General features: G+C 40.6%; 1 protein-coding gene and 1 long non-coding RNA gene across 11 annotated transcripts in view; both read right to left on the bottom strand.

Moving 5' to 3' along the window:
- Positions 1 to 13,826, bottom strand: part of LOC118366572 (high affinity cGMP-specific 3',5'-cyclic phosphodiesterase 9A-like) — a 66,702-nt gene that overhangs the window by 17,754 nt on the left and 35,122 nt on the right. The window lies entirely within an intron of this gene.
- On the bottom strand, positions 9,663 to 12,916 carry LOC127914967 (uncharacterized). Its single transcript, XR_008089620.1, has 3 exons — positions 12,385 to 12,916; positions 10,824 to 11,024; positions 9,663 to 10,241 (listed from the first exon to the last, which is right to left on the bottom strand). It is a non-coding gene; the product is annotated as an uncharacterized LOC127914967 (long non-coding RNA).

Genomic DNA, 13,826 nt, shown 5'->3' with positions numbered 1-13,826 from the left:
TGATTGAGAACCACTCCAGACAGCCATAGACTTTGCTAGATAACCCCACTAGCTACAATCCCAAATACATACACACCAAAACCCCAAGACAAAACACACCACAATAACAAAAACTCCATGCCACACCCTGGCCTGACCCAATACATGAAGAAAAACACAAAATACTTAGACCAGGGCGTGACACAGTGAAGGACAACGATGTAATGATTAAAGATTGATTACTGATTCAATGTTCCCACTGTACTGCACAGCGAAGCTGTGTACGGAACAAATTGTGACAGAACAGCTGAAGGCCGTAGAGGCCTCTGAACCAGCAGGGTGGAACAAAATAACTCTACTACCAGGACTTAACTGGAATGAATAATAGCAAACGATCTTTATCGATTTTATTTTAAAGGCCCGTTTACAATGTGATTACAGACAATTAATACATTAAATCAAAGAAAAGCCTGTGAGCAGTGTGTAAACTAACACAACAAAAAAGGACAGAAATAGATTAAATGGGTAGAACTAGGAAGCAGCAGTAGCTTTAACTATAGGGGTCAAGGACAGCTAGCATAGCCTTGATTTAGCTAACCTCCGTTATTATGGTGTTTAGTGGAGGCTAGCCATGTCAAGGCTACAGCTAGCGTTGTATACGTCTATGATAATGCATATCTCCCACTAATTCCATGGTATTTCTATGTGAATTCTGCATGTTGAATGTACCGGCAAATAACGAGTCCAGAAGCCTGTTAAACTATAGTAGAGAACATAGCTAGTAACATGTGACCTAGTTAATTAACTTCTCTAATCCAATAGTCTAGAACAGTGTTTCTAAACTCTGGTCTTCCAGTACCCCCAACAAGCACACCTGATTAAATTTGTCAACTAGTCAGCATGCCCTCAATGAGCTGATTTAAAAAAAAAAAAAAAAACCTTTATTTTACTAGGCAAGTCAGTTAAGAACAAATTCTTACTTTCAATGACGGCCTAGGAACAGTGGGTTAACTGCCTGTTCAGGGGCAGAACGACAGATTTGTACTTTGTCAGTTCAGGGATTCGAACTTGCTACCTTTCGGTTACTAGTCCAATGCTCTAACCACTAGGCTACCCTGCCGCCCCAGAATGAGTGGTGTCTGTCCAGCGCTACAACAGCAACGTGTACTCTTGGGGTTACTGGAGGACCAGGGTTGGAAAACACTGGTCTAGACAAGAGGAGAATAATAAGGGTATAAATGGGGTCGGGAGACAGGCGCAGTAATGCGTAATAGGGGATTTTATTGATCCAAATTACAGCGTGCCATGTCACGGGGACGAAGACAAAAAACACGTAACAAAACACAGGGTTGAAACCCAAAACAAAAGAGCGAGGAGTACCTCAAATACAGTGCCTTGCGAAAGTATTCAGCCCCCTTGAACTTTGCGACCTTTTGCCACATTTCAGGCTTCAAACATAAACATATAAAACTGTATTTTTTTGTGAAGAATCAAGTGGGACACAATCATGAAGTGGAACGACATTTATTGGATATTTCAAACTTTTTTAACAAATCAAAAACTGAAAAATTGGGCGTGCAAAATTATTCAGCCCCTTTACTTTCAGTGCAGCAAACTCTTTCCAGAAGTTCAGTGAGGATCTCTGAATGATCCAATGTTGACCTAAATGACTAATGATGATAAATACAATCCACCTGTGTGTAATCAAGTCTCCGTATAAATGCACCTGCACTGTGATAGTCTCAGAGGTCCGTTAAAAGCGCAGAGAGCATCATGAAGAACAAGGAACACACCAGGCAGGTCCGAGATACTGTTGTGAAGAAGTTTAAAGCCGGATTTGGATACAACACGATTTCCCAAGCTTTAAACATCCCAAGGAGCACTGTGCAAGCGATAATATTGAAATGGAAGGATTATCAGACCACTGCAAATCTACCAAGACCTGGCCGTCCCTCTAAACTTTCAGCTCATACAAGGAGAAGACTGATCAGAGATGCAGCCAAGAGGCCCATGATCACTCTGGATGAACAGCAGATATCTACAGCTGAGGTGGGAGACTCTGTCCATAGGACAACAATCAGTCGTATATTGCACAAATCTGGCCTTTATGGAAGAGTGGCAAGAAGAAAGCCATTTCCTAAAGATATCCATAAAAAGTGTTGTTTAAAGTTTGCCATAAGCCACCTGGGAGACACACCAAACATGTGGAAGAAGGTGCTGTGGTCAGATGAAACCAAAATTGAACTTTTTGGCAACAATGCAAAACGTTATGTTTGGTGTAAAAGCAACACAGCTCATCACCCTGAACGCACCATCCCCACTGTCAAACATGGTGGTGGCAGCATCATGGTTTGGGCCTGCTTTTCTTCATCTCTCGATGTGCAAAACTGATAGAGACATACCCCAAGCGACTTACATACCTTAAGGGAAGAATTCGGCAGTACCTGTATGGTTAGTGAGAAAGTCCATATTGCAAATGTACGGTCCCTTACTAGACGTCCGAAATCGTTTGTAAAATTCGCGGACGGCGTCGGGCCGAGCGGCAGGGCCGGACCTACCAGGAAGTCATCAAATGAACGTTGTCGGACATTCGGTTTCCGTTTTACAAAAATAATAAGATTTATGTCATTTTTCCCATGTCCCGGAAATTCCCACAAGAGGGCATAAGCAATCATATGGCTATTGCTACAAAACATCACGATTCACGACGGGGCCTTATCTCGAAAACTGAAAATATTTAGAAGCCGAAACTCGGTGAGCGTAGGGGCGGCATAATGGGCAGTTGGCCCCGAACAAGATGGCGTCTAGGCCTCAACGGTTTTTGAGTTATGGCCATTTATCTGGGATTAAAGGTCCAAAATGAAAATAGAGAAATTATTTTTCCACTTCACGTCAAAGTCAAGGAGCCTCCGGTGTCAATAAAAAAAGAACCAGCCATTTATCTATCGTCATTTAAGAGAAATCGTACAACGACACCTTGGTGATGTTCACGGATAGGTGTTTTTTTTTCAACGGTTACAGATCCAGTTGCAGGTTGTTCTTACGAATCTTTTTAAAGTGTGCTGCGGAGCTCTGCGAGATTTCTGTGATTTTCTATGATTTTCTGAAATAACACACACTCACTAAACCCTCCGTAAATAACTCAGTTCTTAACGTAAAGACTTAAAACTCGGGATTCTGTAAAGGCATACCCCAATCATGATATGAGTTTATTTATAGCTTCCTGTGCCAACCGGAAGTGCCTTTAATGGTGTCACAGTGGCAGTTTCCATGGGTTAAAAAGGTCAGATCTTTTCAAAACTTCATATGTGTGACTAGGTAACCCTCATGAACTGTAAATCAGTCATTTCTCCCAGCAGATGTCAAAGAAAAGCTCTCACACGCACACACAGCAAGGATGGAGTGAAAAGTGTGGTTCTTAAAGACACAGAGAGCAGGCAATGGCATAAACATAATGTCTAGGCCGTGCCGAGTTCAACGAGATATCCCGCTTGACCGTAGCTCGCTCGGTCTGAGCGCAGCGACCATTAGAAAAGTAGGCCCAAAATGAAGCCTGCCCCACAACGTCATTTGCTTTTGGGTGACAGTGAGAGAACCGTTAGGGTGAGAAGCACAATTCGACCTCAGGTACGTTCCTAAGGTCCTTCCGATCCGTGCAAGCCTAACGTTGACCGTGTGGCATTAACCCTTAATAGTTAAAAGAAGGTGTTTACTTCAAATAGTTTGCATTGATTTCTCTCCCCATAGGAATACATTGCCTGCACCCCTAAATTCAACCTGAAGTCTATATGGGTTATGAATGCCGTATGAACCTGTCTTTGGTAACAGTCCATCAGGCCAGTATGAGGTCTACCTGTGTTGATTCTAGGCTTCCTGGACCAACCGGAAGTGGTTAAAATCACCCTAAAAGTGTTTTTCCATTACCTGCCTGCAGTTTGATAGACATAGTGCATTCAACCCTGTGTAAATCAGTCAATTCTTAACGTAAGGACTTAAAACACAGGATTCTGTAAAAGCATAGCCCAGTGAGGATATGTGTTGACTTATAGCTTCCTGTGCCAACCGGAAGTGCCTTAATTGGTGTCTCAGGGGCTGTTTCGAGGGGTTAAAAAAGTCAGATCTGTCCAAAACTTCATATGTGTGATTAGGCAACCCCCATGAACTGTAAATCAGTCATTTTTCCCATAAAATTTCAAAGGAAAACTAAATCACACAGACACACAACTTGGAAGGAGGGACGTATTGGGGGTTGTAGAGACAGACAGTGCCTCCAATAGTTAGCTTTGTTCGAGCTAAAAAGAACCGTCAGACCTAGAGTTCCGAAACTTTAGAAACCTGTTCTAGACCTCGGGTCGATAGTGCGTGGTGAGTTAGGTGGCTCTAGAAGGTTCTCGGACCGAGAAATAGCCTCGTACATTTGCAATGATTTCAATTCATTTTGACCATTACGAAAATGGCGACATTTAGAAAAGTCTCAGAGACACAAGACTAGGTGCATTGGAACCGGCTCGGCCCATAGAGACGGACCCCAACGTTTCGGTCCGATAGCTCATTCAAGGACCCCATAGCAAGGCATGGAAAAAGTGGATTTTCAGCACCAATTAGGGTTTTACTCGGGCACCGAAGGACCTATCGAGCCGAAACTCGGGATTCGGGGTCGCCTCACATAGGCCTTCACATAATGTCTGACCTGGACCCGCAGCTAGAACGTAACTATGTGTTTTACGTTTTTATTATGTTTTAAACTAATGGCGCTGTGAATTATGGGCCTGCTCTGACATATGTGATAGTTGGCTTCTAAATGAGTTGGAAAAAGTGGGTTTGGTGTCAATTGGTATCAGTTTGGTGTCAGAATGACATCTAATTGACTGGTGGACACTGACTTGCTAGTTGACTTTTGTACATTAGCAATATGTTTAAACGGAGAGGGACCATCACCAAAATGGCATTCTGAAATCAACACAAAAAATGGCATCACCATAGTCTCCAGGCTGTGCAGAGTTCAACGAGACGCCCCGCTTGACCGTAGCTCGCTCTGAGTGCAGCGACCTTGAAAAAAAGAAGGCGCAAAAGGAAGCCTGGCCCTCAATGTCATTTGCTTTTGGGTGACAGTGAGAGAACCGTTAGGGTGAGAAGCACAATTCGACCTCAGGTACGTTCCTGAGGTCCTCCCGATCCGTGCAAGCCTACCCTTGACCATGTGGCATTAACCCTTAATAGTTAAAATAAGGTGTTTACTTCAAAGAGTTTGCATTGACTTCTCTCCCCATAGGAATACATTGCCTGCACCCCTAAATTCAACCTGAAGCCTATGTGGGTTATGAATGACTTATGAACCTGTCTTCTATGACAGTCCATCAGACCACTATGAGGTCTACCTGTGCCAATTATAAGCTTCCTGAAGCAACCGGAAGTGGTTGAAATCACCTTATCAGTGTTGATCCATACACTGCATGCAGTTTGATAGACATAGTGCATTCAACCCTGTGTAGATCAGTCAATTCTTAACTTAAAGACTTAAAACTCAGGATTCTGTAAGTGGCTATGTCAATCAAGACATGTGTTTACTTATAGCTTCCTGTGCCAACCGGAAGTGCCTTTAATTGGGTCACACTGTCTGTTTTGAAGGGTTAGAAAAGTCACATCTCTCCAAAACTTCATATGTGTGACCAGGTAACCCTCCTAAACTGTAAATCAGTCATTTCTCCCAGCAGATGTCAAAGAAAAGCTCTCACACGCACACACAGCAAGGATGGAGTGAAAAAGTGTGGTTCTTAAAGACACAGAGAGCAGGCAATGGCATAAACATAATGTCTAGGCCGTGCCGAGTTCAACGAGATATCCCGCTTGACCGTAGCTCGCTCGGTCTGAGCGCAGCGACCATTAGAAAAGTAGGCCCAAAATGAAGCCTGCCCCACAACGTCATTTGCTTTTGGGTGACAGTGAGAGAACCGTTAGGGTGAGAAGCACAATTCGACCTCAGGTACGTTCCTAAGGTCCTTCCGATCCGTGCAAGCCTAACGTTGACCGTGTGGCATTAACCCTTAATAGTTAAAAGAAGGTGTTTACTTCAAATAGTTTGCATTGATTTCTCTCCCCATAGGAATACATTGCCTTTACCCCTAAATTCAACCTGAAGTCTATATGGGTTATGAATGCCGTATGAACCTGTCTTTGGTAACAGTCCATCAGGCCAGTATGAGGTCTACCTGTGTTGATTCTAGGCTTCCTGGACCAACCGGAAGTGGTTAAAATCACCCTAAAAGTGTTTTTCCATTACCTGCCTGCAGTTTGATAGACATAGTGCATTCAACCCTGTGTAAATCAGTCAATTCTTAACGTAAGGACTTAAAACTCAGGATTCTGTAAGTTTCTATGTCAATCAAGACATGGGTTTACTTATAGCTTCCTGTGCCAACCGGAAGTGCCTTTAATGATGTCACAGTGGCAGTTTCCAAGGGTTAAAAAGGTCAGATCTTTTCAAAACTTCATATGTGTGACTAGGTAACCCTCATGAACTGTAAATCAGTCATTTCTCCCAACAGATGTCAAAGAAAAGCTCTCACACAGCAAGGATGGAGTGAAAAAGTGCGGTTCTCAAAGACACAGAGAGCAGGCAATGGCATAAACATAATCTCTAGGCCGTGCCGAGTTCAACGAGATATCCCGCTTGACCGTAGCTCGCTCGGTCTGAGCGCAGCGACCATTAGAAAAGTAGGCCCAAAATGAAGCCTGCCCCACAACGTCATTTGCTTTTGGGTGACAGTGAGAGAACCGTTAGGGTGAGAAGCACAATTCGACCTCAGGTACGTTCCTAAGGTCCTTCCGATCCGTGCAAGCCTAACCTTGACCGTGTGGCATTAACCCTTAATAGTTAAAAGAAGGTGTTTACTTCAAAGAGTTTGCATTGACTTCTCTCCCCATAGGAATACATTGCCTGAACCCCTAAATTCAACCTGAAGTCTATATGGGTTATGAATGCCGTATGAACCTGTCTTTGATGACAGTCCATCAGGCCAGTATGAGGTCTACCTGTGTTGATTCTAAGCTTCCTGGACCAACCGGAAGTGGTTAAAATCACCCTAAAAGTGTTTTTCCATTACCTGCCTGCAGTTTGATAGACATAGTGCATTCAACCCTGTGTAAATCAGTCAATTCTTAACGTAAGGACTTAAAACTCAGGATTCTGTAAAATCATAGCCCAGTGAGGATATGTGTTGACTTATAGCTTCCTGTGCCAACCGGAAGTGCCTTAATTGGTGTCTCAGGGGCTGTTTCGAGGGGTTAAAAAAGTCAGATCTGTCCAAAACTTCATATGTGTGATTAGGCAACCCCCATGAACTGTAAATCAGTCATTTTTCCCATAAAATTTCAAAGGAAAACTAAATCACACAGACACACAACTTGGAAGGAGGGACGTATTGGGGGTTGTAGAGACAGACAGTGCCTCCAATAGTTAGCTTTGTTCGAGCTAAAAAAGAACCGTCAGACCTAGAGTTCCGAAACTTTAGAAACCTGTTCTAGACCTCGGGTCGATAGTGCGTGGTGAGTTAGGTGGCTCTAGAAGGTTCTCGGACCGAGAAATAGCCTCGTACATTTGCAATGATTTCAATTCATTTTGACCATTACGAAAATGGCGACATTTAGAAAAGTCTCAGAGACACAAGACTAGGTGCATTGGAACCGGCTCGGCCCATAGAGACGGACCCCAACGTTTCGGTCCGATAGCTCATTCAAGGACCCCATAGCAAGGCATGGAAAAAAGTGGATTTTCAGCACCAATTAGGGTTTTACTCGGGCACCGAAGGACCTATCGAGCCGAAACTCGGGATTCGGGGTCGCCTCACATAGGCCTTCACATAATGTCTGACCTGGACCCGCAGCTAGAACGTAACTATGTGTTTTACGTTTTTATTATGTTTTAAACTAAAGGCGCTGTGAATTATGGGCCTGCTCTGACATATATGATAGTTGGCTTCTAAATGAGTTGGAAAAAGTGGGTTTGGTGTCAATTGGTATCAGTTTGGTGTCAAAATGACATCTAATTGACTGATGGACACTGACTTGCTAGTTGACTTTTGTACATTAGCAATATGTTTAAACGGAGAGGGACCATCACCAAAAGTGACATTCTGAAATCAACCCTAACGAGCCATGGAGATGAACCAGAATCACTGCCCAGCTATCCCGAGTTCATCGGGCCAGTCAATTTCACATTCCTGCAGGATTTTTATAGCATGACAAATTCGTGATGGTACCTGCCCATTGAACCATATTGCAAATGCACAGTGACTTTGCAAAAGTGAGAAAACATAAACAAATGGACATGATGAAATCAACACAACGAGTGATGGAAATGTACAACTATCACTGCTCAGCCATCCTGTGTTCATCAGACCAGTCAATTTTGCATTTTTGAGCATGTCAAATTTCATATGGTAAATGCACATTGAAACATATTGCAAATGCGCGCGCACTTGCAATATGATTCTATAGTGTAAAAACATCACCTAATGGACATGATGAAATCAACACAACGAGTGATGGAAATGTACAACTATCACTGCTCGGCCATCCTGTGTCCATCAGACCAGTCAATTTTGCATTTTTGAGCATGTCAAATTTCATATGGTAAATGCACATTGAAACATATTGCAAATGCGCGCGCACTTGCAATATGATTCTATAGTGTAAAAACATCACCTAATGGACATGATGAAATCAACACAACGAGTGATGGAAATGTACAACTATCACTGCCCGGCCATCCTGTGTTCCCATAGCGAGCATTAATATCAGAATGACCGGTAAATGCATTTACAACCATATTTTTATTTTTGGGTTACCAGTTGCACAACAATGCACGTGCATTTGCAATATGATTCTATAGTGAAAAAACATCACCTAATGGACATGATGAAATCAACACAACGAGTGATGGAAATGTACAACTATCACTGCTCGGCCATCCTGTGTCCATCAGACCAGTCAATTTTGCATTTTTGAGCATGTCAAATTTCATATGGTAAATGCACATTGAAACATATTGCAAATGCGCGCGCACTTGCAATATGATTCTATAGTGAAAAACATCACCTAATGGACATGATGAAATCAACACAACGAGTGATGGAAATGTACAACTATCACTGCTCGGCCATCCTGTGTCCATCAGACCAGTCAATTTTGCATTTTTGAGCATGTCAAATTTCATATGGTAAATGCACATTGAAACATATTGCAAATGCGCGCGCACTTGCAATATGATTCTATAGTGTAAAAACATCACCTAATGGACATGATGAAATCAACACAACGAGTGATGGAAATGTACAACTATCACTGCTCGGCCATCCTGTGTTCCCATAGCGGGCATTAATATCAGAATGACCGGTAAATGCATTCACAACCATATTTTCATTTTTGGGTTACCAGGTGCCTATTTTCAATCACCAGTTGCACAACATGCGTATCCATCAGAATATTTTAAACAGTCCATAAAGCACTCAGGACTGCCCCCATAGATAGAGGGCCGTAGTAGGGTACTCCCATAGCGGGCATGGATAATAGGAGTCCCGGTAAATGCATTTACAACCATATTTTAATTTTTGGGTTACCAGTTGCACAACAATGCACGTGCATTTGCAATATGATTCTATAGTGAAAAAACATCACCTAATGGACATGATGAAATCAACACAACAAGTGATGGAAATGTACAACTATCACTGCTCAGCCATCCTGTGTTCATCAGACCAGTCAATTTTGCATTTTTGAGCATGTCAAATTTCATATGGTAAATGCACATTGAAACATATTGCAAATGCGCGCGCACTTGCAATATGATTCTATAGTGAAAAAACATCACCTAATGGACATGATGAAATCAACACAACGAGTGATGGAAATGTACAACTATCACTGCTCGGCCATCCTGTGTCCATCAGACCAGTCAATTTTGCATTTTTGAGCATGTCAAATTTCATATGGTAAATGCACATTGAAACATATTGCAAATGCGCGCGCACTTGCAATATGATTCTATAGTGTAAAAACATCACCTAATGGACATGATGAAATCAACACAACGAGTGATGGAAATGTACAACTATCACTGCCCGGCCATCCTGTGTTCCCATAGCGAGCATTAATATCAGAATGACCGGTAAATGCATTTACAACCATATTTTTATTTTTGGGTTACCAGTTGCACAACAATGCACGTGCATTTGCAATATGATTCTATAGTGTAAAAACATCACCTAATGGACATGATGAAATCAACACAACGAGTGATGGAAATGTACAACTATCACTGCTCGGCCATCCTGTGTTCATCAGACCAGTCAATTTCACATTCCTGCAGGATTTTTATAGCATGACAAATTCGTGATGGTACCTGCCCATTGAACCATATTGCAAATGCACAGTGACTTTGCAAAAGTGAGAAAACATAAACAAATGGACATGATGAAATCAACACAACAGGTGATGGAAATGTACAACTATCACTGCTCAGCCATCCTGTGTTCATCAGACCAGTCAATTTTGCATTTTTGAGCATGTCAAATTTCATATGGTAAATGCACATTGAAACATATTGCAAATGCGCGCGCACTTGCAATATGATTCTATAGTGAAAAAACATCACCTAATGGACATGATGAAATCAACACAACGAGTGATGGAAATGTACAACTATCACTGCTCGGCCATCCTGTGTCCATCAGACCAGTCAATTTTGCATTTTTGAGCATGTCAAATTTCATATGGTAAATGCACATTGAAACATATTGCAAATGCGCGCGCACTTGCAATATGATTCTATAGTGTAAAAACATCACCTAATGGACATGATGAAATCAACACAACGAGTGATGGAAATGTACAACTATCACTGCCCGGCCATCCTGTGTTCCCATAGCGAGCATTAATATCAGAATGACCGGTAAATGCATTTACAACCATATTTTTATTTTTGGGTTACCAGTTGCACAACAATGCACGTGCATTTGCAATATGATTCTATAGTGTAAAAACATCACCTAACGGAGATGATGAAATCAACACAACGAGTGATGGAAATGTACAACTATCACTGCTCGGCCATCCTGTGTTCATCAGACCAGTCAATTTCACATTCCTGCAGGATTTTTATAGCATGACAAATTCGTGATGGTACCTGCCCATTGAACCATATTGCAAATGCACAGTGACTTTGCAAAAGTGAGAAAACATAAACAAATGGACATGATGAAATCAACACAACAGGTGATGGAAATGTACAACTATCACTGCTCAGCCATCCTGTGTTCATCAGACCAGTCAATTTTGCATTTTTGAGCATGTCAAATTTCATATGGTAAATGCACATTGAAACATATTGCAAATGCGCGCACTTGCAATATGATTCTATAGTGAAAAACATCACCTAATGGACATGATGAAATCAACACAACGAGTGATGGAAATGTACAACTATCACTGCTCGGCCATCCTGTGTCCATCAGACCAGTCAATTTTGCATTTTTGAGCATGTCAAATTTCATATGGTAAATGCACATTGAAACATATTGCAAATGCGCGCACTTGCAATATGATTCTATAGTGTAAAAACATCACCTAATGGACATGATGAAATCAACACAACGAGTGATGGAAATGGACAACTATCACTGCCCGGCCATCCTGTGTTCCCATAGCGAGCATTAATATCAGAATGACCGGTAAATGCATTTACAACCATATTTTTATTTTTGGGTTACCAGTTGCACAACAATGCACGTGCATTTGCAATATGATTCTATAGTGTAAAAACATCACCTAACGGAGATGATGAAATCAACACAACGAGTGATGGAAATGTACAACTATCACTGCTCGGCCATCCTGTGTTCATCAGACCAGTCAATTTCACATTCCTGCAGGATTTTTATAGCATGACAAATTCGTGATGGTACCTGCCCATTGAACCATATTGCAAATGCACAGTGACTTTGCAAAAGTGAGAAAACATAAACAAATGGACATGATGAAATCAACACAACAGGTGATGGAAATGTACAACTATCACTGCTCAGCCATCCTGTGTTCATCAGACCAGTCAATTTTGCATTTTTGAGCATGTCAAATTTCATATGGTAAATGCACATTGAAACATATTGCAAATGCGCGCGCACTTGCAATATGATTCTATAGTGAAAAAACATCACCTAATGGACATGATGAAATCAACACAACGAGTGATGGAAATGTACAACTATCACTGCTCGGCCATCCTGTGTCCATCAGACCAGTCAATTTTGCATTTTTGAGCATGTCAAATTTCATATGGTAAATGCACATTGAAACATATTGCAAATGCGCGCGCACTTGCAATATGATTCTATAGTGTAAAAACATCACCTAATGGACATGATGAAATCAACACAACGAGTGATGGAAATGTACAACTATCACTGCCCGGCCATCCTGTGTTCCCATAGCGAGCATTAATATCAGAATGACCGGTAAATGCATTTACAACCATATTTTTATTTTTGGGTTACCAGTTGCACAACAATGCACGTGCATTTGCAATATGATTCTATAGTGTAAAAACATCACCTAACGGAGATGATGAAATCAACACAACGAGTGATGGAAATGTACAACTATCACTGCTCGGCCATCCTGTGTTCATCAGACCAGTCAATTTTGCATTTTTGAGCAAGGTCAAATTTCATATGGTAAATGCACATTGAAACATATTGCAAATGCACGTGCACTTGCAATATGATTATATAGTGAAAAACATCACAAAATGGACATGATGAAGTCAACACAACGAGTGATGGAAAGGAACAACTATCACTGCCCGGCCATCCCGAGTTCATCAGGCCAGTCAATTTTGCATTTCTGCAGGATTTTTGAGCATGTCAAATTTCTTACGTCATTTGGCCCACAAAAAAATCCTTATGCACAATTTAAAAAATATATAAAAAAATATGATAATAAAATTGGACAAAAGTATATTCATACAGTTCTTACACATGTGTAATTGACAAAAAAATTGAAAGAATTTCAAAAACGGTCCAGAAAGCACTTTTTAAGGGTGTGTGAAGTTTTTACAAAATTTTGACATTTTTGACTTTTGACTTTTGACTTCCTATGAAATCATATTGGAATTGGACAAAACATATTCCTTATGCGCATGTAAAAAAAAAAAAAAAAAAAAAATTATGATAATAAAATTGGACAAAAGTATATTCATACAGTTCTTACACATGTGTAATTGACAAAAAAATTGAAAGAATTTCAAAAAACGGTCCAGAAAGCACTTTTTTAAGGGTGTGTGAAGTTTTTTACAAAATTTTGACATTTTTGACTTTTGACTTTTGACTTCCTATGAAATCATATTGGAATTGGACAAAACATATTCCTTATGCGCATATAAATTTTTAAAAAAAAATTATGATAATAAAATTGGACAAAAGTATATTCATACAGTTCTTACACATGTGTAATTGACAAAAAATCGAAAGAATTTCGAAAAACGGTCCAGAAAGCACTTTTTTATGGGTGTGTGAAGTTTTTTACAAAATTTTGACATTTTTGACTTTTGACTTTTGACTTCCTATGAAATCATATTGGAATTGGACAAAACATATTCCTTATGCGCATATAAATTTTTTTTAAAAAATTATGATAATAAAATTGGACAAAAGTATATTCATACAGTTCTTACACATGTGTAATTGACAAAAAAATCGAAAGAATTTCGAAAAACGGTCCAGAAAGCACTTTTTTAAGGGGTGATAAGTTTTTGAAAAAAAGTTCATTTTTTCAAAATTTTACTTTTGGACATT

The sequence above is a fragment of the Oncorhynchus keta genome, chromosome 34 (assembly GCF_023373465.1).
Source record: "Oncorhynchus keta strain PuntledgeMale-10-30-2019 chromosome 34, Oket_V2, whole genome shotgun sequence".
In the NCBI taxonomy this organism is placed as follows: domain Eukaryota; kingdom Metazoa; phylum Chordata; class Actinopteri; order Salmoniformes; family Salmonidae; genus Oncorhynchus; species Oncorhynchus keta.
This window is presented reverse-complemented; position numbering and strand designations above follow the sequence as displayed.